This window comes from Hypanus sabinus, chromosome 6 (genome assembly GCF_030144855.1).
Source record: "Hypanus sabinus isolate sHypSab1 chromosome 6, sHypSab1.hap1, whole genome shotgun sequence".
NCBI classification, from domain to species: domain Eukaryota; kingdom Metazoa; phylum Chordata; class Chondrichthyes; order Myliobatiformes; family Dasyatidae; genus Hypanus; species Hypanus sabinus.
Window position 1 is genome coordinate 152,155,846 of NC_082711.1, and position 25,279 is coordinate 152,181,124.

A 25,279-nucleotide genomic window follows, 5' to 3' on the forward strand; every position below is an offset into this window, starting at 1 on the left:
CAGCAGTTCAATGTAATACATAATCTAGCAGAGAAAAAGATAATAAATAAAATAAAAATGATAAACAAGTAATTTGATTATGCATATTGAATAGATTTTTTAAAACCTGCAAGAACAGAAATACTGTGTATTTTTAAAAAGAATTGTCCAAAGATTCAATGTCCATATAGGAACCAGATGGTAGAGGGGGAAGAAGCTGTTCCTGAATCACTGAGTGTGTGCCTTCAGGCTTCTGTACCTCCTACCTGATGGTAACAGTGAGAAAAGGGCATGCCCTGGGTGCTGGAGGTCCTTAATAATGGACGCTACCTTTCTGAGACTCTGCTCCCTGAAGATGTCTTGGGTACTTTGCAGGCAAGTACCCAAGATGGTGCTGACTAGATTTACAACCTTTTGCAGCTGCTTTTGGTCCTGTGCAGTAGCCCTTCCATAGCAGACAGTGATGCAGCCTGTCAGAACGCTCTCCACGGTACAACTATAGAAGTTTTTTTGAGTGTATTTGTTGACATGCCAAATCTCTTGTAACTCCTAATAAAGTTTAGCTGCTCTTGCCTCTTTTATAACTGCATCGATATGTTGGGACCAGGTTAGATGTTCAGATATCTTGAAACTTCTGATCCCTCTTTGAGGATTGGTATGTGTTTCTGCATTTTACCCTTCCTGAAGTCCACAATCAGCTCTTTCGTCTTACTGACGTTGAGTGTCAGGTTGTTGCTGCGGCACCACTCCATTAGTTAGCATATCTCACTCCTGTACACCCTCAGAGGTGGAATGATTGTGGTTGGACAAGAGAGCAGTCTGATTGGCTGCATCACCATCTGGTATGGGGGGGGGGGGAGCAATTGCCAGGATCAAGGCAAGCTGAGGAGTTGTAAAATTAGTCAACTCCGTCATGGTTACTAGCCTCTGTAGTATCAAATATCTTCAAGGAGCAATGCCTCAGAAAGGTGGCATCCATCATTAACAACTCCCACCACCCAAAACATGCTGTCTTCTCATTGTTACCATCAGGAAGAAAGTACAGAAGCCTGAAGGGAGGCACATGGCGATTCTGGAACAGCTTCTCCACTTGTGCCATCTGATTTCCAAATGGACATTGAACTTATGAACACTACCTCACTTTTTTTAATTTCTGTTTTTGCACTACTTATGTATATAATAGTTAAATTAAGTACTTACTGTAATTCAGTTTTTTCTATATCATTTATTGCCTTATACTGCTGCTGCAAAGTTAAAAATTCTCGTATGTCAATGATATTAAACCTGATTCTGAAACGCAGATTCAAGCACAGCAAAAATAAACTAAGTGCAATATCAAGTTTAGATAAAAGAACACGTATAGTGATTATCAAAGTAATAGGACAAAATGTTAGGTCTGTCCCTAAATGGTTAGATTGGAAACTTCAATGATTTGTACAAGGCACAGTACCCCCTTAATTCACACATTAAAGTAATGGAAATATCTTTATTGTGAAATAGAGAGTTTCAACCTGAAATATTAGCTGTCGAGAAAGCGACGAAATGGACTTTTAACATCGTAAACCAAGCGGTTGTTGTTACGTCTCCCACTTGCTGTGAAAATGACGGACACCTCCCTCTCCCTTACCAGGGAGAGAGAGCCTATGGATTGTCGAATGTTGGATGAAATGCAAAACCTTTGGGGTAGCTTTGCTCACGCTTGGGCTCGGTTGCGGCACCGATGCACTTTTTTTGCCAGTGGAGGTGGGGGGTCATTGCTTGCTGCCACTTACGCGCGGGAGGGGGAGCTTTGGATCTCTCATGTTTAACTGTCGTTCATTCTTTGGGGCACTTCTCTGTTTTCGTAGATGGTTGCGAAGAAAAAGCATTTTGGGATGTACAACACTCACAAACTGCTGGTGGAACACAGCAGGCCAGGCAGCATCTATAAGGAGAAGTACTGTTGACATTTCGGGCTGAGACACTGCGTCAGGATGGTTAGGATGTACAAACCCCATTTCCAGAAAAGTTGGGATATTATCCAAAATGCAATAAAAACAAAAATCTGTGATATGTTAATTCACGTGAACCCTTATTTAACTGACAAAAGTACAAAGAAAAGATTTTCAATAGTTTTACTGACCAACTTAATTGTATTTTGTAAATATACACAAATTTAGAATTTGATGGCTGCAACACACTCAACAAAAGTTGAGACAGAGTTAAAATAAGATTGAAAAGTGCACAGAATATTCAAGTAACACCGGTTTGGAAGACTCCACATTAAGCAGGCTAATTGGTAGCAGGTGAGGTATCGTGACTGGGTATAAAAGTAGCGTCCATCAAAGGCTCAGTCTTTGCAAGCAAGGATGGGTTGTGGCTCACCCCTTTGTGCCAAAATTCGTGTGAGAATTGTTAGTCAGTTCAAAAGGAACATTTCCCAACGCAAGATTGCAGAAAATTTTGGTCTTTCAACATCTACAGTACAATAATATTGTGAAAAGATTCAGAAACCTCTCAGTGCGTAAAGGGCAAGGTTGGAAACCACAGTTGAATGTGTGTGATCTTCGAGCCCTCAGGCAGCACTGCCTAAGAAACCATCATGCTGCTGTGACAATTATAGCTACCTGGGCTCCAGAGTACTTCAGAAAACTATTGTCACTTAACACAGTCCATCGCTGCATCCAGAAATGCAACTTGAAACTGTATTACGCAAGGAGGAAGCCATACATCAACTCTATGCAGAAACGCCGGTGAGTTCTCTGGGCCCGAGCTCATCTCAGATGGACAGAAAGACTGTGGAACCGTGTGCTGTGGTCAGATGAGTCCACATTTCAGCTAGTTTTCGGAAAAAACAGGCATCGAGTTCTCCGTGCCAAAGATGAAAACGACCATCCTGATTGTTAACAGCGAAAAGTGCAAAAGCCAGCATCTGTGATGGTATGGGGGTGCATCCGTGCCCACGGCATGGGTGAGTTGCATGTATGTGAAGGTACCATTGACTCTGAGGCGTATATTAGGATTTTAGACATATGTTGCCTTCAAGGTGACATCTCTTTCCGGGATGTCCATGCTTATTTCAGCAGGACAATGCCTGACCACATTCTGCACGGGCTACAACAGCGTGGTTTTGTAGACACAGAGTGCGTGTGCTTGACTGGCCTGCTGCCAGTCCAGATCTATCTCCTATTGAAAATGTATGGCACATCATGAAGAGGAGAATCAGACAACGGAGACCACGGACTGTTGAGCAGCTGAAGTCTTATATAAAGAAAGAATGGACAAAATTTCCAATTGCAAATCTACTACAATTAGTATCCTCAGTTCCAAAACGATTAAAAAGTGTTATTAGAAGGAGAGGTGATGTAAACATGCTTCCGTCCCAACTTTTGTTGAGTGTGTTGCAGCCATCGAATTCTAAATTTGTGTATATTTACAAAATACAATTAAGTTGGTCAGTAAAACTATTGAAAATCTTTTCTTTGTACCTTTGTCAGTTAAATAAGGGTTCACGTGAATTAACATATCACAGATTTTTGTTTTTATTGTATTTTGGAAAATATCCCAACTTTTCAGGAAATGGGGTTTTGCATGTTTATACATTTCTCTGACATTAAATTTGACCTTTGAACCTTTTCCTTGCATAGATGCTACCTAACCAAGTGCCTCCGTACTTTTGTGTTGCAATCCACTGTTTTTGTTATCATATTTCAATCAGTGAACGGCATTTCCTACAGTATTTTGGCTCAAAAACTGTAATGGCAATAGTACACAAATACAGTAAATACTCATGTTATTCCAGTGTTAGCCAGATATTTTTATGAAATACACTGTCATAATTATTCACATTGGGCATGAATTTTGGATACTGGGTGGCCTGACTTATAAGATAAAATGGAAACCTTTCACCTTCAATCATAATATTTTTAAAGATCTGCCATGGTTATTTTTTAAGTTAGTGGCTATTTAGACCATTATATATAGGAGCAGAATTAAGCCATTTGGCCCATTGAGTCTGCTCCGCCGTTTCATCATGGCTGATCCATTTTTTTTCCCTTCCAGTCCCAATCTTCTGCCTTTCTAGATCTTCTATAAATAGGGCTAGTTTGACTGATAGTTGCGGGTTAGTGATTATAAAGAACTATCGATAAATGAATGAAAGATGGAAAGAATGGGGAATCTTCAGTGAGGATGCAGAGATTTACCAGGATGCTGCCTGGATTAGACAGCATGTCTTAGAAGGAATGGTTCTGTGAGTTTTCGCCCTGCGGCAAAGGAGGGTGTGCGGTGACTTAATAGAGGTGTGTAAGATAATAAGTGGCATAGATGGATAGAATGGGCAGCCAGAGACTTTTCCCCAGGGCAGAAATGGCTAATACGAGAGGGCATAATTTTAAGGCGATTGGAGGCAAGTATATGCTCTAAATAATTGAAAACCTGCCCTGGGCGGTTAGCCCCAACCAGAAACAAAAAAGATTCTGGTCGTCCCGAGATGTCGACTGCTTATTCCTCTCCATTGATAAACACAAAGTACACTGCTGCAGATGCTGCGGTCCAATCAAGATGGATGAACTCAGCAGGTCGGACGGCATCCTCTCCATAGACGCTGCCTGACCCGCAGAGTGCCTCCCCACCCGAATGCGCATGCGCTGGATCGTGGCGCGAAGCCTCATGGGTCTCCTGAATAAAAAATAATAACTAAATGCAATAATGAAGTGTGCTAAGCGTGATTGAGCCGGGGGGGGGTGTGTGGAGGTGAAGTGGGGAAATAGTTAGGGTCAGATCACTCAAGTTGGTGTGTGGGTATAAAAAGGCGCGCCCGCCTCCGTTCGCCCTCAGTTGGCGCCGCGGTGGGAGCCGAAGGTAGGTGGCCGTCCGTTCCGTTCCGTTCTCCCGGGCCCTCGTGTCGTGGTTAGGGGCACGGGAGGCCTCTTCCTGCCGCGGACCCGTTCTCGTTGGAGGGTGTTGGTGCTTACTCTCGGACTCGCTTTCCCCCGGGCCGCGGCCAAAGCAACACAGGCTCTGCTTCCATCGCTGCAGGTTGTCCGTTGTATCGATGATAATGAGGCCTGTTACACGTGTCGGGTTCCTGGCTTATTTTCCTTGTGCATGACTCGAACTGTTATAACAACGCGCCCGCGTGTTAACGAAAGGTTGCAAGAACGTAAATCTGAAAATGGATACAGATCGTGTGGCCTAGTTTTAAGTACCAAGTTACCTGCTGGGGGAACTGAGCGAGTCGAGCAGTATCTGTGGGAGGAAGGTATTAGATATTATAGTTGCTGCTTGAATTCCTCTAGTAGATTGATGCTCCCAATTCCAACGTCTGTAGTTTCTTATTTCTGGCTTTAAAGAATCTTGCCAAAGGCCAACAAGCAAAACAACTCATACGCTACCTAACCCGAGTTCCCACCATCTTTCAGTTTTACAGCATCTTCAGTTTTTCCTTTCAACTTAAAAAATTTGCTTGCTGAAATACTTGATTACCTTTTGTATCAGATTCTCTTCTACAGTGAAGTAGTGAAATCTTCATTTTCATTTCCACCTGTTTCTGGTATCTCTTGAGCCTGAATTTTTGAAACATGAGCAAAGCAATACCGAATTTGAGCAAAACTGCTTGCTTCTCGCCATCCATCAGTGACATAAATCAGTTCTTTGAACGCACGTTGGAAACTCCGGCAAATCTGTCCCAAATAAGCGGCTGCCCCGATTAGCCAATAGCTCAGTTAACCGAAACCCACTTGCTTTCTTAATTCTAACTCGGTTATTCTATTACCACTGCAGCCCTTCTTCCTTGAATTCTAGTTTTGTGATCTGAAAGGTACTAAAAGCAGTGGATGATTACAATGCAAATGGAAACTCTGTTAGAAACTCATTTTTTGGAGGCTCACCTTACAACACAGCTGTCGCTGAATTTGTTGCTAGAATTGCAGATGTGTGGTTAAATAGTTGTGCAGTTCTGTTGTCATTGTATCACTACTGCATGTTAATCTTATATGAATAAGCAATTTTGTTGATAATACTGATCTGACAACTAAAGTTGCACATCAAAATGTTCCTATATGTGAAAGGCCCTCCTTGCTTACATGCAGGGATGTATGACCTGTGGTCAAATATTTAAAGATTGCATTATGTGATGTTCGCATCTTGATGCTGGAAATGGTCAACAGGTACAGTGTATGGAAACCTGTTCATCATTCAAGTCAAGAACTTGTAGACTGTGAGTCAGGACCTCAAATTTGGGCCACCAGTACCATCTGGGGTGAATAATTCTTAGTGATTTTTGGCAAGGTATACACCCCTAGTGCTAGAAAATATGTGATAGCATTGCTGCGGTGGTAGCTTTCAGTGTGTTATCACTCGATTTATAATCCCATGCTAAAACACACTTCAAGATTATACATAGCACAGAATAAAGCATTCTACTTCAAACTGATGGTTCTGTTATTATTGACACTTTGGAAATCCGTGAGAATATAGCTCAGACTATCTTTCTCGGAAAAGTTGTTAAAATTAGCATCTTGACAAATGTTATCTATTACTGGTAGTGACACACGGTGACTATACATAGAAAATAGAGGCAGGAGTAGGCCATTTGGCCCTTTGAGCCTGCACTGCCATTCAGTATGATCATGGCTGATCATCCAACTCAGAACCCTGTACCTGCTTTTTCTCCATCCCCCCGGATCCCTTTAGCCACAAAGGCCTTAACTAGCTCCCTGTTAAATATAGCCAATGAACCGGCCTCAACTGTTTACTGTGGCAGGGGATTCCACAGATTCACCACTCTGAAGAAGTTTTTCCTCATCTCGGTCCTCAAAGGCTTCCCCTTTATCCTTAAACTGTGACCCCTTGTTCTGGACTTCCCCAACGTCGGAAACAATCTTCCTGCATCTAGCCTGTCCAATCCCTTTAGAATTTTATACATTTCAATGAGATGCCCCCCTCAATCTAAATTCCAGTGAGTACAAGCCTAGTCGATCCAGTCTTTATTCATATGAAAGTCCTGCCATCCCAGGAATCAATCTGGTGAACCTTCTTTGTACTCCGTCTGGCAAGAATGCGAATGTCTTTCCTCAGACTCGGGGATCAAAACTGCACAGAATACTATAGGTGTGGTCTCACCAAGGCCTTGTACAACTGCATTAGAACCTCCCTGCTCTTGTACTCAAATCCTTTTGCTATGAATGCCAACATAACATTTGCCTTTTTCACTGCCTGCTGTACCTGTATGCCCACCTTCAATGACTGGTGTACAATGACACCCAGGTCTTGTTGCACCTCCCCTTTTCCTAATTGGCCACCATTCAGATAATCTGGTTACCTGTTCTTGCTACCAAAGTGGATCACCTCACAATTATCCACATTAAATTGCATCTGCCATGAATTTGCCCACTCCAAGTGACCCTGCATCCTCTTTGCATTCTCCTCACAGCTGACACCGCCGTCCAGCTTTGTGTCATCTGCAAACTTCCTAAACTATACATTACATAAGATGTACTTCTGATTTCATGTACTGTTTCACATTTGTGTCTTGTATACCTACATTTATATCACCTTTGCAGCAGGTGCTTTTTTTCACCAGCAATGTTAATGTGATTTTTTTTCTTTCTCTTTCAGGTACTGTGGTGGTGCACAACAGGAGAGAGAAGAGTAGAGTAGATTCAGATCTGCAATAGCTGAATCACTTTGCTTCAGAATGGAGAGCCATAACGCAAAGAATCTTATTAAGAAGCAGTGTACAAGTAGCCCGTTTTCCGAACATTTGCTTTTACGAAAGACCTACATTAGTTACCTGCTTGCACTTTTACAAGAAAAGGCAGTGCGTGCCTGAGCAGCCAAGCTCCTCCCCCAGAACTGCATTCAGCATCAAGCTGCCATTGCTTAAACAAGTGCCTGTGAGCACCTGTGCTTCATTGTGATTTATTTTGTGAGTCCTAACGCTTAGGTAAAACTGCACGTAAGTTAAGCGTTTTGATCGTGGTCAACGAAATAAGGACACCATCAGCAGTGTGCTCACTGTCTTCTCAATTCCGGTACATACATTATTTCTACTTTATATAGGCTATGATTTGTGTTATTTGGTATGATTTGACAGCTTCAATAGCTTAAGGGTTACTGGAGTGAGTGCTTCGGCTAGGCTAGTAGCAATATGGAGTGAGATTTTCGCTACACTAGAAGATGCTGCAATGATTGCAGAAAAGTATGATAGCACACAAAGCTACAACTGGTGCAATGCTATCTCATTTTCTAACTAGAGATGTATACATAGCCAAAAATTGTTATTCCCCTCAGATGGAACCGACCAACCTTATTATCAGATATCCCCAATTCAGAACTTCTCAGTACCAAGCTACTTTACCATTCCTGGTTATTCTGAATAATTGGTATGAAACATTAATTGGCTTTCCTTGCACATAGCTGCTTCACCTAAATATTTTTATACAGTTATGATTTTCTTTTAACTGCAAAATTGTTAGTTTGCTGATGCACCTCTAAATTTAATGCAGTGCATTGCCTTTAAGGTATTCTGTTAATACCTCCTCTCATATAGAGGGGATTCTGCTTCAGAAACCAGGAAATTTACATTGCTACTGTTTGTGGAGTTTTAATAGTTTTGCTTCCATTTTGCCCAGTCTATGGCAAAATAACTTAAATCCAAGCAACACAAAATTCTCGGGGAACTCGACAGGCATGTGCAGATTTTCTTGTAAATGTTACTTCCATTTGAGGATTTTGCAGATTAAAAAGAAAGCTACCTAATCCAATCACAAAGTGTTGTGATTAGACATGATGGGGTGTGCTTACATGTGAAATTAATAATTCTGAATCTTCCTGCTGCAGGTGTATCTTGTTCAATAAATCAAAGTAAAATTGTTGGACTAGAATGCTGGAATCAAGATCAATTGTCGAAGTTTCAGAATATGTAGTATACAGGTGAGAAATTGTATATTAAGATAAAATCTGGAGACTAGCATGCAGTTCAGAGTTTTGTCTTGTTAATAGATAAATCTAGAACGGAGTGCTGAAAGTAATCTTTCTTTGCAACCCACATCTGGTTATACCTTGCCAGTTGTGTTACTGACAAGAAAGAACATATTTCTTTGTTTTTCTCAATATGTTGCCAAATTAATATACAATGTTGCATTTGAGCCATTCCTACAAATGGTGCAGGAAAGTTAATTGTTTATTACTTTTATCTAAAGATGGACAATGGCCGCCTTATACAAAAGAAGACCTGCAGAACAGTGGTGTGACTACATGGTAATTTTTTACTACAGTACATGGAAGTTAACGGGAATTCTAGTTTTAAGTGAAAGCAATGGCTAAATTGGTGATTCTTTTTAAAAATGGAAGATTTTGGATGATTTCAATGCAAATACACTATGTTCCTAATATTTCAGCAAATTTAAAAACTTGCTTCAAAAACTCAGTTTGCATTCTAAATTTGCAAAGTTCCTTTAATTCTACAAGTTTTCTAAACTGTTAGTAAGAAGCTCACTAATTGTGAGCTCGTTTTATAATTCAGGTTACTCTGAATCTGTTACTTGTGTTAAAATGGATCTTTGAATTGCAGTAATTTGAATTCTGTTTTCATTCATCACTCTTCCCCTCTGCTATTAAGTTGTGATGAGTGCCAAAATGTTCAACTGCTCTGATTGACAGTGAATGATTAGGCCATTCTGAACATGTTACAAACTATGTTCTGCTAGTTCTTTGATGCAAACTGAATATATTAGCTGAGATTACCTCTGTCAAAATAGTTTCTGAATGTTTTCTTGTTGGATTCCCCTAGATGGGATCACACCACCTGGAATGGATTCTGAGGTCACCCTAACTACTGAGGTATCTCCAATTAATCTAAACTTAAAATGCTAGAGTATAATGGTAACGGTGTCTTGGTGGCATGTAAAGTGTATTCTGTAGCACCATATGGATATTTGGTCACAGAATCTAAATCCAGATTTCACTGCAATCTGGTAAAGTAGTGAATTATAAAATAGAGAAGTGTTGATGTTTGGGTAAAAATGCATCAATAGATAACAGGTGCAGGAGTAGGCCATTTGGCCCTTTAAGCCAGCACCGCCATTCACTGTGATCATGGCTGATCATTGACAGTCAGTACCCCATTCCTGCCTTCTCCCCATATCCCTTGACTGCCAACTTTAAGAGCTCTATCCTAACTCTTCCTTGAAAGTATCCAGAGAATTGGCCTCCACTGCATTCTGAGGCAGAGCATTCTGTAGATCCACAACTCTGGGTGGAAAAATTTTTCCTCAACTCTCTTCTAAATGGCCTACCCCTTAAACTGTGTCCTCTGGTTCTGGACCCCCAACATCGGGAACCTGTTTCCTGCCTCTATCTAGTGTGTCCAATCCCTTAATAATATGTTTCGATCAGATCCCCTCTCATCCTTCTAACTTCCCGTGTATACAAGCCCAGTCGCTCCAATCTTTCAACATATGACAGTCTCGCCATCCCAGGAATTAACCTCGTGAACCTACACTGCACTCCCACAAGAATGTCCTTCCTCAAATTTGGAGACCAAAACGACACAATACTCCAGGTGTGGTCTCACCATGACCCTGTACAACTGCAGAAGGACTTTTTTGCTCCTATACTCAACTCCCCTTGTTACAAAGGCCATTATGAAGATCAATGTATGGGCACTAAACCTGCAGGTCTGTGAGGTCAACTAATAGGATAGGGCTTTGGGGTTAGTGTGATATGACTGGCATGAAAAAGCAGTGTCAATTTTATATTCATGAAATGAAATTTAACTTTGAGATTGGCAAAAACTGAAGTGCAGGTCATTGACAAATCGTAATAGAAGAAAACTTGCAGCAATTAATAAATAGTCAAGTACACAGTTGAATTGATCCATTTGTGCTTCCAGCTGTGTAGTTGGATATTAATGATAGTGTCTTGAGAAATTGTAGGAACATTATTGCTTCTAATGAGCAGTTGAAAGGTTGTTCATTATCTGCATGAAGATCAATTTTCAAATAGACTTGTCCTTGCTGACTGAGATGCCTGGCTTTATCCTAGATTTTCCTGACTTTGTCCCACTTCCAATACTGGCCTATTTCTGGTCACTATTGCATAACAACACAACAGACATTACCTTGCTTGCCCAAATTGAATTCTGTCTGTCATTCCTCTGCTCAACCTTCCTGCTGATTTGTGTCTCTTAGGGTTGTGTGCTTAGTACAAAATTATTACACTGGATATAGAAGTCTCATTTTGTATCAATGTGATACAAAATTGCCAAAAGGGCAATGTTAGAATAGACATGGGAGATTTCAGTATGCAGGTAGATTTTGGAAAAATAAAGTTGGTGCTGGATTCCAGGAAGAGGACTTTAATAATGCCAATGAGATGTCTTTTTGGAAGAGCTCTTGGTTGAACCCACTGAGGGATCAGTTGTTCTGAATTGGGTGTTGTGCAATGAATCAAAATTGATTAGGGAGTTTAAGGTAAAAGAACCTTTAAATCTGAGAAAAGGCTAAAATTAGTACCAGTATTACAGTGGAGTAAAGGGAATTAGATGTATGAGAAAGGAGCAGGCAAAATTGATTGGAAGGGGATACCAGCGGCGAGGACAAGAGCAGCACTGGCTGTAATTTCTGGATTTGGATGATGGAATTGATAGCTTTGTTGGTAAGCTTGCAGACGATAGGTGAGGGAGGGCAGGTAGTGTTGAAGTAGGCTACAGAAGGACAGGAGAATGGGTGAAGAAATTGCAGGTGGAATATAGTGTCAGGAAGTGTATGGTCATGCACTTAGGTAAGAAATGAACACTCTCACCTTTTGTTAACCATGAGCAGGCTTAATGGGCCAAATTACCTAATTGTTCTCTGATCTCTTAAGGTCTTAAAATTAAGTGGCACTTACTGAAAATGAGGCCTATCCCAACTATTTCTTTACAGTAGATCTGTGTTGTTGGAAATGCCTCAAAGAATAAACTTGTAGTGTTTGCTTTACCTACTGGACTACTGCTGTTAGCCCTTTGGGATTAAGCTACAAAACATAAGCTTGTTAGCCCATGAAAATTGGTCAAAGTAAGCTAAGATTTATTGGTAATTCAGAAGGATGTAGAAAACAAATGAGGATTTACATATTGTATTTGTTTTTTTTAAGGTCTGAATTCACGTCAGTTCAAGTCTCTGGTGTAAGAATACGCTTCTGAATATGTTGTATTCAGGTAAGAGTTTGAAGCCATGCTCTAGAGATATCATATCCATTTGGATTCTTTCTCTTGCCTATAGCTTGTTTTTCAGCCAAACAAGCATGCCTACTGCCTGGGCTACCTTACTGGCCTGCAGCATTCAATGTTCTATTGGCAGAGCCGTGAGCATTAGAACCCCCATTCATAGACAACCCCTGTTAAAAGCTCTTGTCTAATGTAGGCTGATTTTTTTTTTGGGTGGGGAGAATCCTGCTGACCTTTCCTGCAGTATCCTGCCAGTATCAAAAATAATAGTAATTTTAGTGCCATTTCTGATTTTTTAAAAAAACATTATATTTGGCAACTTCTAGCCAGATGGATTGACTCATGTTCATTAGCTTGTGTAATTCCTGGGTTTGTGAAAGACTGGTTCTGTTGTGATGATTTTTCTGTTCAACTGCTGTGTGAAAGACAGTGTGCATATTTCAATGTTCTGAACAGAACTGTAGTTGACAGTAGTTTTTCTGAGTTCTGGCATTTTAATTTGAGTATGTTGCATCTAATGTGATCTTTTATTGTTTAAAGGTTAGGATCGCTTCCTGTCTTAAGGTAAGTTTTTGTTTGAAGCTAGAATGAATAAAGTGGATATGGTGTTCAGAGACCATATGCTAAAGCATTATAGCTCTGGGTTTTTTTTTGCTCAATGAAACTGGGGGAAAATACAGGTATATTTAATATTAAATGTAGTGACCAAGTTTATAAGCAACATTCTAATATTGATGCAACTTGTATTTGGAATTTAATGTTTGCATGCCTTGGGTTTTAATATAAATTTTTAGATTATTTTTGTTAGATTGCATTGTTGTATCTGCACCCAGCAGTATTTCTGTTGGGCTGTTCATAAAGCAGTGCTACAGTAATTCACCACTTGGCATCGTTGGTTGACATGCTCAATATGTTTGTTGACCTGGTATTTCTGGTTGATACATAAGCCACTATTTTTAAGCCTATCAACTTGTATTTTGGAAGTATTTGGCTGACCCAATAATATTCTTTATAGGTATTTGAATATTGTGCATCAACAGAAATGATCACTGCATTCTTTTAAGGTGAGTATCGTGACTGACTAAAATGGAAGCTGTAACTGGAAACAACTTGTTTACTCACACAACAAACTTCCAGGAGGATCAAAGAGAATTATTCTCCCAATATGATGTTTTATACCTAGCATAAAGTAACAATTAACTACAGTTTTAATTGTTATGGTCACATTTAACACTTTGATAGGTAAACTTTATTGGCAAAACAGATCTGTCCTGTTGACAGGAATACACCTTTATCAGTGTACTAACAGGAAGATGGCAGATTGCTTTTTCAGTGTCCCACCACCCAGTGATTAGTTTCACAAGCTACCAAGCATCACTTGGAAGATACATTGTATACAGGTTTTATTTCCTGAAGTTTGCTTCTAGTTTTTAGTTGACTAGAATGATCCCTAACAATTTAAATCTTTTAGGGAAGTGTAAAATTTGTTCATGAAAGTTCCTGACTTAGGCTGTTACTCAAGTTAAATATTTTGATTTGGTTGGCAAAGTATTTTGCTGGTCACTTACCAAGGCTATCAGAAATACAGTTTCTGTTCTGCTGTGGAGATGACCATAAAGTAAAGCCATCCCAACTGGTTGTAGTTCTTTGTAAGGCAATTGGTTGGGAACACTTACTGCCACCTTTCAATACCACTTTAGTTTAACTTTTGTACCTTGCTACAACTACTTAGGTAAAGATTTTGTTGACTCTCAGCCTACTGCTGACTGTGAAATAAATGTATAGGAACAGGTTTGCGGGGGTGGGAACTACACGTATAATCAGTTCTGGGAAATAGTTTTTAATATGCATTATTTCACTTTGGCTGCTTGCAGTTGAAGTTGTGACCTGAGTGGAAGATTTCAAGATGGTGAATAATGCTTGGGATATTTCCCTACTTTTTAAAGAAACAAGGTAATTATCTTCTACAACTAGCTTTTGGATACTCTTAAAGGGAAGCAGTTTATTAAGCTGGCAGTTTGATCTTGGGTCATTTCAAGGGGAGTTTTTGGGCAAAAATCCACCAACTCTCAACGCAATGACCAAATAGTATAATCCTGTGTTTAGTTACTGCAGACTTGTGTTTTGCAGTCTATGCTCGCAGGATACACAGATGTCTTCAGTGTCTGGGGTTACATATGAAGCACTAAAATTTCAGTTACAAGCAATGGTAACATAAGCCACTTAAATGTCATTTCTAAAGCTTTGGAGGGGTGGATCATCAACTTAATCTGCCTGGCTGTACTTTTTCTGTTTGGTTACAGTCAAAACCTTTACTACTGTTAGGCAAAAGCTACTGTCTTATCAAAGAAACTTTCATTTTAACATGCACTGACTTCAGTATTGCTATGTTATGACTAAAACAATTAGTAAATGGGCAAATTTCTTCTCTCCATAAACTTGGCCAGAAATGTCTGAATTATTTTACTTTATTGCTTTTAGGGTCACATACAAAGCCAGAAGATTGGTACAATGAACTTTGGACTCGTCGTTTCACAGAGGTTAATCACTCTGCATCTGAAAGTTGTGGTTAAATTGGTAGATCATTCAAAGAAAGTATTAAAAGTGCACACCAAAAAGTGAAAACCTTGTTTACATAGCTCAATTTTATGTAAAGGTATACAGTTTATAATTCTGACAAATCAAACAAAAATAAAAGAATTACTTGCCTGAACTGCTTGTAGCATTTTGATTTTGTAAATGAGACCCAAACAAAATTATTATGTGCATTTGAACAAATGTCACACAAGTCCACAGTGTTAAAATTGTTTATTGAATGGCATTGTTAACCTAATAAACTACAATGACAATATTTGCAAGCCAACCTGCAGATGAGGGATGGACCATATAGGACAGATTTTTTGGAACATCTGGGGTTGTGAGAATGTGTAACAGGAAAATATATACTGGGCTAAACTAGTTTTTTTAAAACACTGCGATGTACTATGGAGAGCATTCTGACTGGTTGCATCACTGTTTGATATGGGGGAGTGCTTCTGCACAAGAGCATAGTAAATGACGGAAAGTTGTTAAAATAAGTTGATCAGCTCCATCATGGGCATTAGGCTAGTAGCCAAGACGTATTCAAGTACTCGCACCTCAAAGGCTGCGTCCAACATTAAGGATCTCCACCACCCAGGATATGCCCTCTTGTTCATCAGGAAGGAAGAACAGAAACCTGAAGGTAATTCAAAAAGTTTTTTTCCCCCTCAGCCATCAGCTTTCTGAATGGACATTAAAACCATGTCACTACATTATGCTTTTGCACTACTTATTTAATACACACTTCAGTTTCTATTTGTATTGCTTGATACTGCTGCAGAGTAAAACAAATGTCACAATGTGATATTAAACATGATTTTGATTATGAATTTATGCCCTATTGCACTTTAAATGAAGTGTATCTTGAATGATTAACAATTACATGAAGGTGGTTGTGCTTTCACCATTTAATACAGAGAACTAAATTTCTCTTCAGTGTGCTAATTGTGTTACCACAGATCTGAAGCAGTCTACTGAAAGAGAACATCTTGAACTGATTTTTGGATTGGGAGTATGAATGCCAAAACATAGACAAATCTAGAAGGAAGGTCAATCATAAAATTGTTGGCTAAATTTAATTACCATATTCAAGTTAACTGTTTTATGCAAAGACTTGAATGTTAAATGTCACTGCATTTGTAATAAAACTAAATTGTAATGTGCAGATTTATCACTTCGGGTAATCTTGTATTGAGTGCAACGGTGAAATGTGCCATTGGAGGGCAGTAGCTGTCCTTCAATGGATTAGATGGAGAATTGCTCGTTTGGTAACTAGCAATTACTTATACAAACTTTGTACAATGCCTTTTTTTAAACAAAGGATGTAGAATCAGACCCAGAAATAGCTGTCGTGCACATTGTCCTATCAAGCATTTTCCCATTTTGGTTATTAAAACATGGGCACCTATGGAACAAGTTATTGCCAAAAAAAAATTGTTTCAAGTGGTTCAAAAATAGTTCTAAACCACCAAAATAATGCTTCTGCAGTAAGTGCATACAAACAACATGTGCTGAATCATTCTCAATGGTCTGCTTCATGGGCTATTTTTGATATGTCAAAAGATTTTTTTCTAATGATAGGGATTTTGGGTCGGTCAAAAAGTGGATCTGAGGAGTAAACAGCCAGAGGTAGAAGCACAATGTGTAAAGTGTGAGACTAGGAAAGGCATAAGGAATTGGGCCTAGTGCTCGATTAATGAGATGGGCTGTAAGTGCATTTAAACCATATTCTATGTGGCTACATAAATGTAGATTTTTCAGGGATGAGGCCTTAATCAAGGATCTCTTATTAAGAGGTCAGCTGCTTACTATGATGTGGCAAACGGATTTTGACAGCTTGACCTTTTCAACACAATCACGGGGGGGGGGGGGGGGGAGGAATAATTTATGATGAGGCAAACTTGGTGTGAACTAGAGGACAATTTGTTTTCCTAAATCTTATGATGAAAAATATACTAATCAGTTAAGAACCAAAGTGATCAGTTGCAGGCAAGTCCCTTGAACACTTGAATTTCTCGGAAAAGTACGGAAGAAATGTGTCATGTTCAGCATGTATTTGTGTGGAGTTCTGCACAGGTGCATTCCGATGAGTCAGGGAAGTTATGGTAGGGTACAGGAACCGTGGTGTACAAAGGCTGTAGTAAATCTAGTCAAGAAAAAAACTTTAGAGAGCTAGGTAATATTAGAGATCTAGATTATAAGGCTAGCAGGAAGGAGCTTAAGGAAATTCAGAGTGCCAGAAGGAGCCTTGGCAGGCAGAATTTTAATTACAAGGCATTCTACCAAGTATGTGGAGAGCAACAGGATAAGACGTGAAAGAATAGGACCTATCAAGAGTGATGGTGGGGAAGTGTATGGAACCAGAGGAAATAGCAGAGATACTTAATACTATGGAAAAGGATCTTGGTGATGGTAGTGACGACTTGTAGACGGAAAAGCTTGAGCATGTAGATATTAAGAAAGGATGTGCTGGAGCTTTTGGAAAGCATAAAGTTGGATAAGTCTCTGGGACCAGATGAGATTACCCCAGGCTACTGTGAGTGAAGAGATTGCTGAGCCTCTGGTGATCTTGCATCAATGGGGATAAGAGAGGTTCTGGTGAATTGGAGGGTTGTGAATGTTCTTTTATTCAAGAAAGCGAGTAGAGATAGACCAGTGATTCTTACCTCAGTGGTTGGTAAGTTGATGGAGAAGATCCTGAGAGGCAGGATTTATGAACATTTGGAGAGGTATAATAGGAATAGTCAGTACAGCTTTGTCAAGGGCAGGTCGTGCCTTACAAGTCTGATTTAATTTTTTGAGAATATCATTAAATACATTGATGAAGGAAGAGCAGTAGATGTATATGGTTTTCAACAAGCCATTTGATAAGGTACCCCATGCAAGGCTTATTCAGAAAGTAAGGAGGCATGGGATCCAAGGGGACACTGCTTTGTGGATCCGTAACTGGCTTGCCCACAGAAGGCAGAGTGGTTGTAGACAGGTCGGTCACCAGTGGACTGCCTCAGGGATCTGTTCTGGGACCATGATTTTTATAAATGACCTGAATGAGGAAGTGGAGGGATGGGTTAGTAAGTTTGCTGATGACACAAAGGTTGGAGGTGTGGATAGTGTGGAGGACTGTCAGAGGTTACAATGGGACATTGATAGGATGCAAAACTGGGCTGAGAAGTGGCAGATGGAGTGCAACCCAGATAAATGTGAAGTGGTTCATTTTGGTAGGTGTGAAGGATCAGAGGGATCGGGGTATGAGTCCATAGGACACTCAAAGCAGCTGAGTAGGTTGACTCTGCGGTTAAGAAGGCATATGGTGAATTGGCCTTCATCAATCGTGGAATTGAATTCAGGAGCCAAGAGGTAATGTTGCAGCTATATAGGACCCTGGTCAGACCTTACTTGGGAGTACTGTGCTCAGTTCTGGTCGCCTCACTACAGGAAGGATGTGGAAGACATTGAAAGGGTGCAGAGGATATTTACAAGGATGTTGCCTGGATTGGGGAGTGTGCCTTGTGAGATTAGGTTGAGTGAATGTTGTTCCACTTTTCAAGAAAGGAGGGAGAGAGAAAACAGGGAATTATAGACCAGTTAGCCCGATGTCAGTGGTGGGAAAGATGTTGGAGTCAATTATAAAAGAGGAAATTATGACACATTTGGATGGCAGTAGAAGGATCAGTCCGAGTTAGCGTAGATTTATGAAGGGAAAATCATACTTGACTAATCTGGAGTTTTTTGAGGATGTGACTACGAAAATGGACAAGGGACAGCCAGTGGATGTAGTGTACCTGGACTTCCAGAAAGCATTTGATAAAGTCCCACATAAGAGATTATTGGGCAAAGTTAGGGCACATGGTATTGGGGACAGAGTACTGACATGGATTGAAAATTGGCTGGCTGACAGGAAGCAAAGAGTAGTGATTAATGGGTCCCTTTCGGAATGGCAGGCTGTGACCAGTGGTGTACCACAAGATTCGGTGCTGGGACCGCAGCTGTTTACAATACACATTAATGATTTAGAAGAAGGGATTAAAAGTAACATTAGCAAATTTGCCGATGACACAAAGCTGGGTGGCAGTGTGAAATGTTAGGAGGATGTTATGAGAATGCAGGGTGACTTGAACAGGTTGGGTGAGTGGGCAAATGTATGGCAGATGCAGTTTAATGTGGATAAATGTGAGGTTATCCACTTTGGTGGCAAGAACAGGAAGGCAGATTACTATCTAAATGGAGTCAAGTTAGGAAAAGGAAGTACAACGAGATCTAGGTGTTCTTGTACATCAGTCAATGAAAGCAAGCATGCAGGTACAGCAGGCAGTGAAGAAAGCTAATGGCATGCTGGCTTTTATAACAAGGAATTGAGTATAGGAGTAAAGAGGTCCTTCTGCAGCTGTACAAGGCCCTGGTGAGACCACACCTGAAGTATTGTGTGCAGTTTTGGTCTCCAAATTTGAGGAAGGACATTCTTGCTATTGAGGGAGTGCAGCAAAGGTCCACAAGGTTAATTCCCGGAATGGCGGGACTGTCATATGTTGAAAGATTGGAGCAACTGGGCTTGTATACACTGGAATTTAGAAGGATGAGAGGGGATCTGATTGAAACATATAAGATTATTAAGGGATTGGACACACTGGAGGCAGGAAGCATGTTCTTGCTGATGGGTGAGTCCAGAACTAGAGGCCACAGTTTAAGAATAGGGTAGGCCATTTAGAACAGAGATGCGGAAAAGAGAGTGGTGGATATGTGGAATGCTCTGCTCCAGAAGGCAGTGGAGGCCAAGTCTCTGGATGCATTCAAGAGAGAGATAGAGCTCTTATAGATAGCGGGGTCAAGGGATATGGGGAGAGGGCAGGAACGGGGTGTATGATCAGCCATAATCACAGTGAATGGTGGTGCTGGCTAGAAGGGCCGAATGGCCTACTCCTGCACCTACTGTCTATTGAACTCGGCCTTTTCTCCTTGGAGCGACAGAAGATGAGAGGTGACTTGATAGAGGTGTATAGTGACGAGAGGCATTGATTGTGCAAATAGTCAGAGACTTTTTCCCAGGGCTGAAATGGTTGCCACAAGAGGACACAGGTTAAAGTGCTGGGGAGCAGGTACAGAGGAGATGTCAGGGGTAAAATTTTTACTCAGAGAGTGGTAAATGCATGGAATGAGCTGCCGGCAACAGTGGTGGAGGCAGATACAATAGGGTCTTTTGGATGGGTACATGGAACTTAAAACAATAGAGGGCTATATGTAAGCCTAGTAATTTCTAAGTTAGGGACATGTTCGGCACAACCTTGTGGGCCAAGGGGCCTGTATTATGCTGTAGGTTTTCTATGTCTCTATGAACTGATTGTCACTTTCACTCTTATGAAAGGGATACCATACTGAATTTGTGAGCTGCCTCGAAATTTTTACTCCATGCTCACAGTAGGTGGCGCCATCTGGAAAGAATTGCAGGCTAGTATTTTGCAGCCAGTAAAGATGATCTCAAAAGTGCCTTTGTAGAACATCAGCATGATCTGAAATGGTAGTTTATACCAAAACCATTTATTCTTTAGGGAATTTGCAAAAGGAATCAATAAAATATTCTGTAAATTCAGTGCCGCTGCATAATAAGCAAGCTTTTCTAGTTTATTCAATAGTTTTAATCAAGTGTTGGTGCTGAATTCTTTATTATAGTTATTTTTAGTTGAAATGTTATCAATAAAGTTTCTTGTATTTTGTACTTTTCCAGCAATATTTCAGTTCACAGCTTTGCTTTGAGGTTATATTTACTAAGGAGACTTCAAAGACATGCAAGCCAGAAAGAAAGTTTTTTTTCCAATGGTTTTTGTGGTTCAAATTCAACTTCTGAAGTTTTTCCCCATGAGCTTTAATTATTTTCAAATCCCAGGTAGACTTTGGAATGCACTTAGTTGGTAAAGGAAGAGATTCAGGAGGTGAAATAATTGGCTGAGTATTTAGTCAGATTTCCAATTTTACTTATAATGACATGATCTGTGATGTAGTGCAAAATATAAAATGTTTAATGAATTTCACTCATTATAATGTGGTATTTCATGTCCAGATGTGAGTCTAAAGATTGAAACAAACAGTGATTCAGTATCTAGGCACTGGTGAGAGCGACCCAAGTATTATCCAACCCTAGATACTATGTAAGAAGAGGTGCTGAGCCTTCTTGAACTGCTGTGCTCTGTGTTTGTGCTTTGTTACAACTGCATGGCTTGTTGGTTAGTTAAGTCAGCCACTTTAATGTCCTAAAAAGAGAACAGATTTCACACCCGAGGGACCACAAAAACAATATCCCACTAAAACGCCAGGTCAGACTGCCTTACAACAAAGGCATCCTGCTGCAACCAGTTAAGAAGGTAGGCTCTTAGTTAATTCTGTGCTGCTGCTTGAAGGGGGAGAAAAATGGATATTGCCTGAGTTGAACCTTGTGGTTAGTAAGATGGATGAAAGTCATTTCTTCAGTTTGTGGCTTCTTAATTTGGGGATGTCCTGACTTGCAGTAAAGCTGCAGGGTCAAAATGAAAAGATGATGAATTCATCAATAATAGTACAATGTGCCAAGCTGTCCTTAATGTTTGCCCAGACTTTGAAAGGGAATTGAGGTTTCTCATGAGCCTGAGAGTGTGGGACGACTTCTGCAACAGAAGTCATCTACTGGCTAGAGACGAATTGCTACACTCAACACTGAGACCAGTGCTGGAGCTGATTGCTCTTAATCAGGAGCCAGTAACACTTTGATTCGAGCTCCTCACCTTTATACAATCCAGATTGCTAAGCAATTGTATATGCTTTTTAACCTCCAATTAATTTTAATGCTTCCAATTAAATTGAGGTCAAAATGTAATGCTATATTTAAATACTTATTTATCTCTAAGTTATCTTTAAATAATATTTAATGTTTTGAATTGTGTAAATCAATGTCAGCTCTTTGAGTGTTTCTGATTATGAGTGACACTTAAAACAGCCATTGACAACAGCAAGCTGTCAAACTGACACCAGCACATACCTCCTAAGGCCCATCCTCCATTTGTGGACTTCACCTTACATGGATGGCTGTGGCATCGTGGTCTCCAATATAGTTGACCTGCAGGGCTACAAAAGGCTGGCTCTGGGATTGTACAGGAGGCAACTGCAAGTCCAACAGCAGAAGACTTCATTAACTTTTCTTGAAAAACTATAAAATTTGTTAGTCACAGCCTACCACGCGCAAAGCCATGCTGCCTGTCCCTAATCAGTCCATCAATCCAAATATTCATATATCCCGTCCCTTAGAATACCTTCCAATAACCTTCCCTCCACTGAGTGCATTGTTTCTCTATAGAAGTTTATTGAAATAAAAGCTTTAGCACAAGGCCAAAACTTTTGCCAAAGGTAACCTTACAGAAATGAAGTAAGTCTGTTTTTAGAGAAAAAAGAGCAATTATTCCTTAAAACACACCACAACTCTTCTTTAAGATACACCTTTAAGCCCATTGCATCGGTCCTAATATCTGGGTATGAAATTTTTTTAACATTAAAGGCACCACGTAAGTGGAAGATGTAGTTGTGGCTGTAACTTTGCCTGGGATTTGGAAAAGATTTACAACTTGATCCTGTGGGCTTCTTAGAGAGAGTTGGGTTCAAATACTCCCCCCCTAGTTTTTAATAGTCCAAACTTGTTTACTGGGCATCACCCGTGCCATTGTCTCTAAGCTAAAGTTTATCCTAGAGCCATTAGTTTGTATAAAAGGACGCAGAGGAAGCAAATTACCTTGTATGCTGGTATCAATTCCCCACTTGCCAGTAACAAGGTGGTAACTGACTGGTATACATTTACTACTGCAAGCACGGAGAACTTCCTCTGATAAATGACGTGCAATACTGTCGATGAACACAATGTGTGCTGCACATTGAATTTTAATACAGTTACATTTTGTAGGTATGTCTCTCTATTGTTACTATCAGATATTTAACCTTTCTAAGACTGAAGGCAGCAGTTCAACAACCTTTCATGCCCACAGAAGGCAACGCACATGTAAATAGACTTGTAAGATTCCGATGGCAGAGTAGGTAGCAAGATCCCTGTTCTTTTCTATTTAAAATTGTTTGAAAGCTGGATCAGGGAGCCCATCCATTGCAAACGAACTGGATGCAACTTGAATGGCAAAATTGAATCCCAGCTTCATTAACTGGACCAGGAAAGTGTATTAATTATTGCGATACTTGAAATATGTACCATCTCCAATTTGCCAGAAAATTGAGCAAAGTAGTTAGCATAACACTAGTACATCACCAACTGTAGGATCCAGATTCAATTCCCATCGCTGTCTTCAAGGAGTTTGTACGTTTTCCCTCTGTGACTTCTTGGATTTTCCCTGGGTGCTCTGGTTTCTGACTACATTCCATTGTGTATATTATTATTCTGCACTTTATTATTAGTTAATGTTATTTATTATTAATTACCATTATTGCTGTGTTTTTTTTAAATATTGCTGCTGTAATGAAATAATTTACCACTCAGGAACAATAAAGTACTTAATACTTATTAATATACATGAACAGAAAGCATACCGCATATACAAAAAGGTCAGAAATATCATGAACTTACCCACTCTACCTTGGACTGTTTGTCCCATTCCCATCATGAAAGAGGCTTCGGAGCATCCACACCAGGACCACTAGACTCAAAAACAGTTACACCCCCCAAGATGTCAACCTGACCAAGACCACCCCCCATCTCACCCCACCACCACTACGTAGTCATCACTGTATGTACACATATACAGTCTACCTATATAACAGTAACATGTTCATTCTGTTCTATAGGATTGCTTTTATATTTCCATTTATTGCAATTTGATTTTTTTTTGTTGTTCTATTGTGTTCTTTATGCTTATTGTGTTTTTTTTTATCCCACATGTGTTTTTAAGGTTGTCATAGCCAGGGGTGGTAGTGGGGATAAGCTCCCACAATCTATAAAGTGCTCCAAACAGCATGCAACTCTAACAGCCTCTGACAACCAAGTCCAACTCTTGGCCTTCATGTGTGGCTTAGCTACTAGGCCCGGGAGATCTGTTTCTACTGACAAGAGAAGGGGCAAAGGTGGACCACTGGTGCCTCAAAACCTGTTTCTTCGGGCAGGTAGAGCTCGTCAGCCATGGATGGCAGCCCGCCTAGGAGAAGGAAAACTCTGATTTTAAACCTCTGCTGCCTTGTGGCCACACCCACCCATGGAAAGGCTTCGGGAGTAAAACCCCGAGGAAGAAATCTGGAGCCGGGGTCCCCAAGGCAGTCTGATGTTGTTTACAGCTCCACTCTGGCAACCTCTGTGACGTTACTGGTGCCAAGCTGTATCGGCGCTTGCCCTTCCCTTGGACTACATCAGTGACATGGAGAGGGGGAACTCACTGCGTGGGCAACAACCGGTTCTTCAAATCTTCCCACCCAGGCTTGCACCCTGGTGAGGACACAGTCCACCAGAGACACTAACCCACGATCCCCTGGGATCGATGGCTGCCGATTACTACTACTATCACACAAGATCAGGAGTAAAAATCATTTTGTTCTTTACACTTGTGCAGTGAAGAATAACAAAACACAATCTTGAATGTTGATGTTTCGATGTACATATGACAAATAAAGCTTATCTTATCTGTATATTTATTCCAGCCACAGGAACTCCTGGTAAGCATCTCAGTGTTCCACAAGGAAATATTTGGGTTGCCTTTAACTGGACTTCCACCTCTCCTTTTTTACCGTTTCACAGATTTCCAAACTATGCTGCCTGTCCTGCCTCGTTCCTCCAGTCCATGTTGCTCAAGACTTTCAGCATCTGCAGAATCTCCTGAGTCTCCCTCATCCTCTTGCTTGTTGCTCTCAAGGTGAGGTCCTTGCATTCAGGTGATCTCTCTCTCCCTCGATGCTGTCAAAGATGACGCCGGTTTAATCGCTGCAATTTGTAGATTTGGACTCCAATTCGGGTTTATGAACTGTTCCAGTTCTCGTAACTCCTTTCTTTGTTGCTAACTTTTGGGTGATTTTTGAATCAGGACAGCCTGTAGCTGGTGAACACTGAGCTGAACTGAAATATGCTTTTTCATTTTCTGTTTTATATTCTGTGTTTTCACTCATTCCTCTTGCCATTTGTGCTATTCTGATTGCATGCGGTGGTGGGGGGAAAAGAGGATTTGATGCTTTTCTTTGAATGGGTTGGTTCCATGTTTCTTTGTTTCGTGGCTGTCTATAAGGAAGACGAACTTCAGGGTTATGTACTGCATACATACTTTGATAATAAATGTACTTTGAATCTTTCTATCGCATTCCTGAGTTGCTATTCTCCTTGCACCTTCTCCTCCCTATTCTTCTACTCCAGTTTGACTGCCCACTGAACAGAAGTGTGGTGATTTCTATCAACTGACTTGATCAAGGGAATGGTAATTCAGATATCGGCTTAGTAAACTACTGGGCTGAAATAATGAATGCATTTGAAACCTCCCTCCCAACCCCCTACCTCCCCACAGCAGCTATGAAACCTAAATTCAGGAAATTAAC

At 40.4% G+C, this 25,279-nt stretch overlaps 1 long non-coding RNA gene and 3 other non-coding genes across 5 annotated transcripts; all 4 read left to right on the forward strand.

Annotated features, from left to right (window-relative positions):
• Positions 1-4,692: 4,692 nt before the first annotated feature.
• On the forward strand, positions 4,693-14,806 carry LOC132395956 (uncharacterized). 2 transcript variants are annotated; one of them, XR_009512795.1, is made up of 10 exons: positions 4,693-4,821; positions 7,579-7,994; positions 8,803-8,895; positions 9,165-9,222; positions 9,755-9,804; positions 12,100-12,163; positions 12,713-12,736; positions 13,188-13,236; positions 14,047-14,125; positions 14,654-14,806. It is a non-coding gene; the product is annotated as an uncharacterized LOC132395956 (long non-coding RNA). The 2 variants fall into 2 exon arrangements; XR_009512794.1 differs by lacking the exon at positions 4,693-4,821 and adding an exon at positions 4,836-5,221.
• LOC132396230 (small nucleolar RNA SNORA40) lies at positions 8,932-9,057 on the forward strand. Its single transcript, XR_009512921.1, has one exon. It is a non-coding gene; the product is annotated as a small nucleolar RNA SNORA40 (small nucleolar RNA).
• On the forward strand, positions 11,858-11,992 carry LOC132396229 (small nucleolar RNA SNORA18). Its single transcript, XR_009512919.1, has one exon. It is a non-coding gene; the product is annotated as a small nucleolar RNA SNORA18 (small nucleolar RNA).
• On the forward strand, positions 12,983-13,118 carry LOC132396226 (small nucleolar RNA SNORA8). The gene has a single exon (XR_009512916.1). It is a non-coding gene; the product is annotated as a small nucleolar RNA SNORA8 (small nucleolar RNA).
• Positions 14,807-25,279: the final 10,473 nt, after the last annotated feature.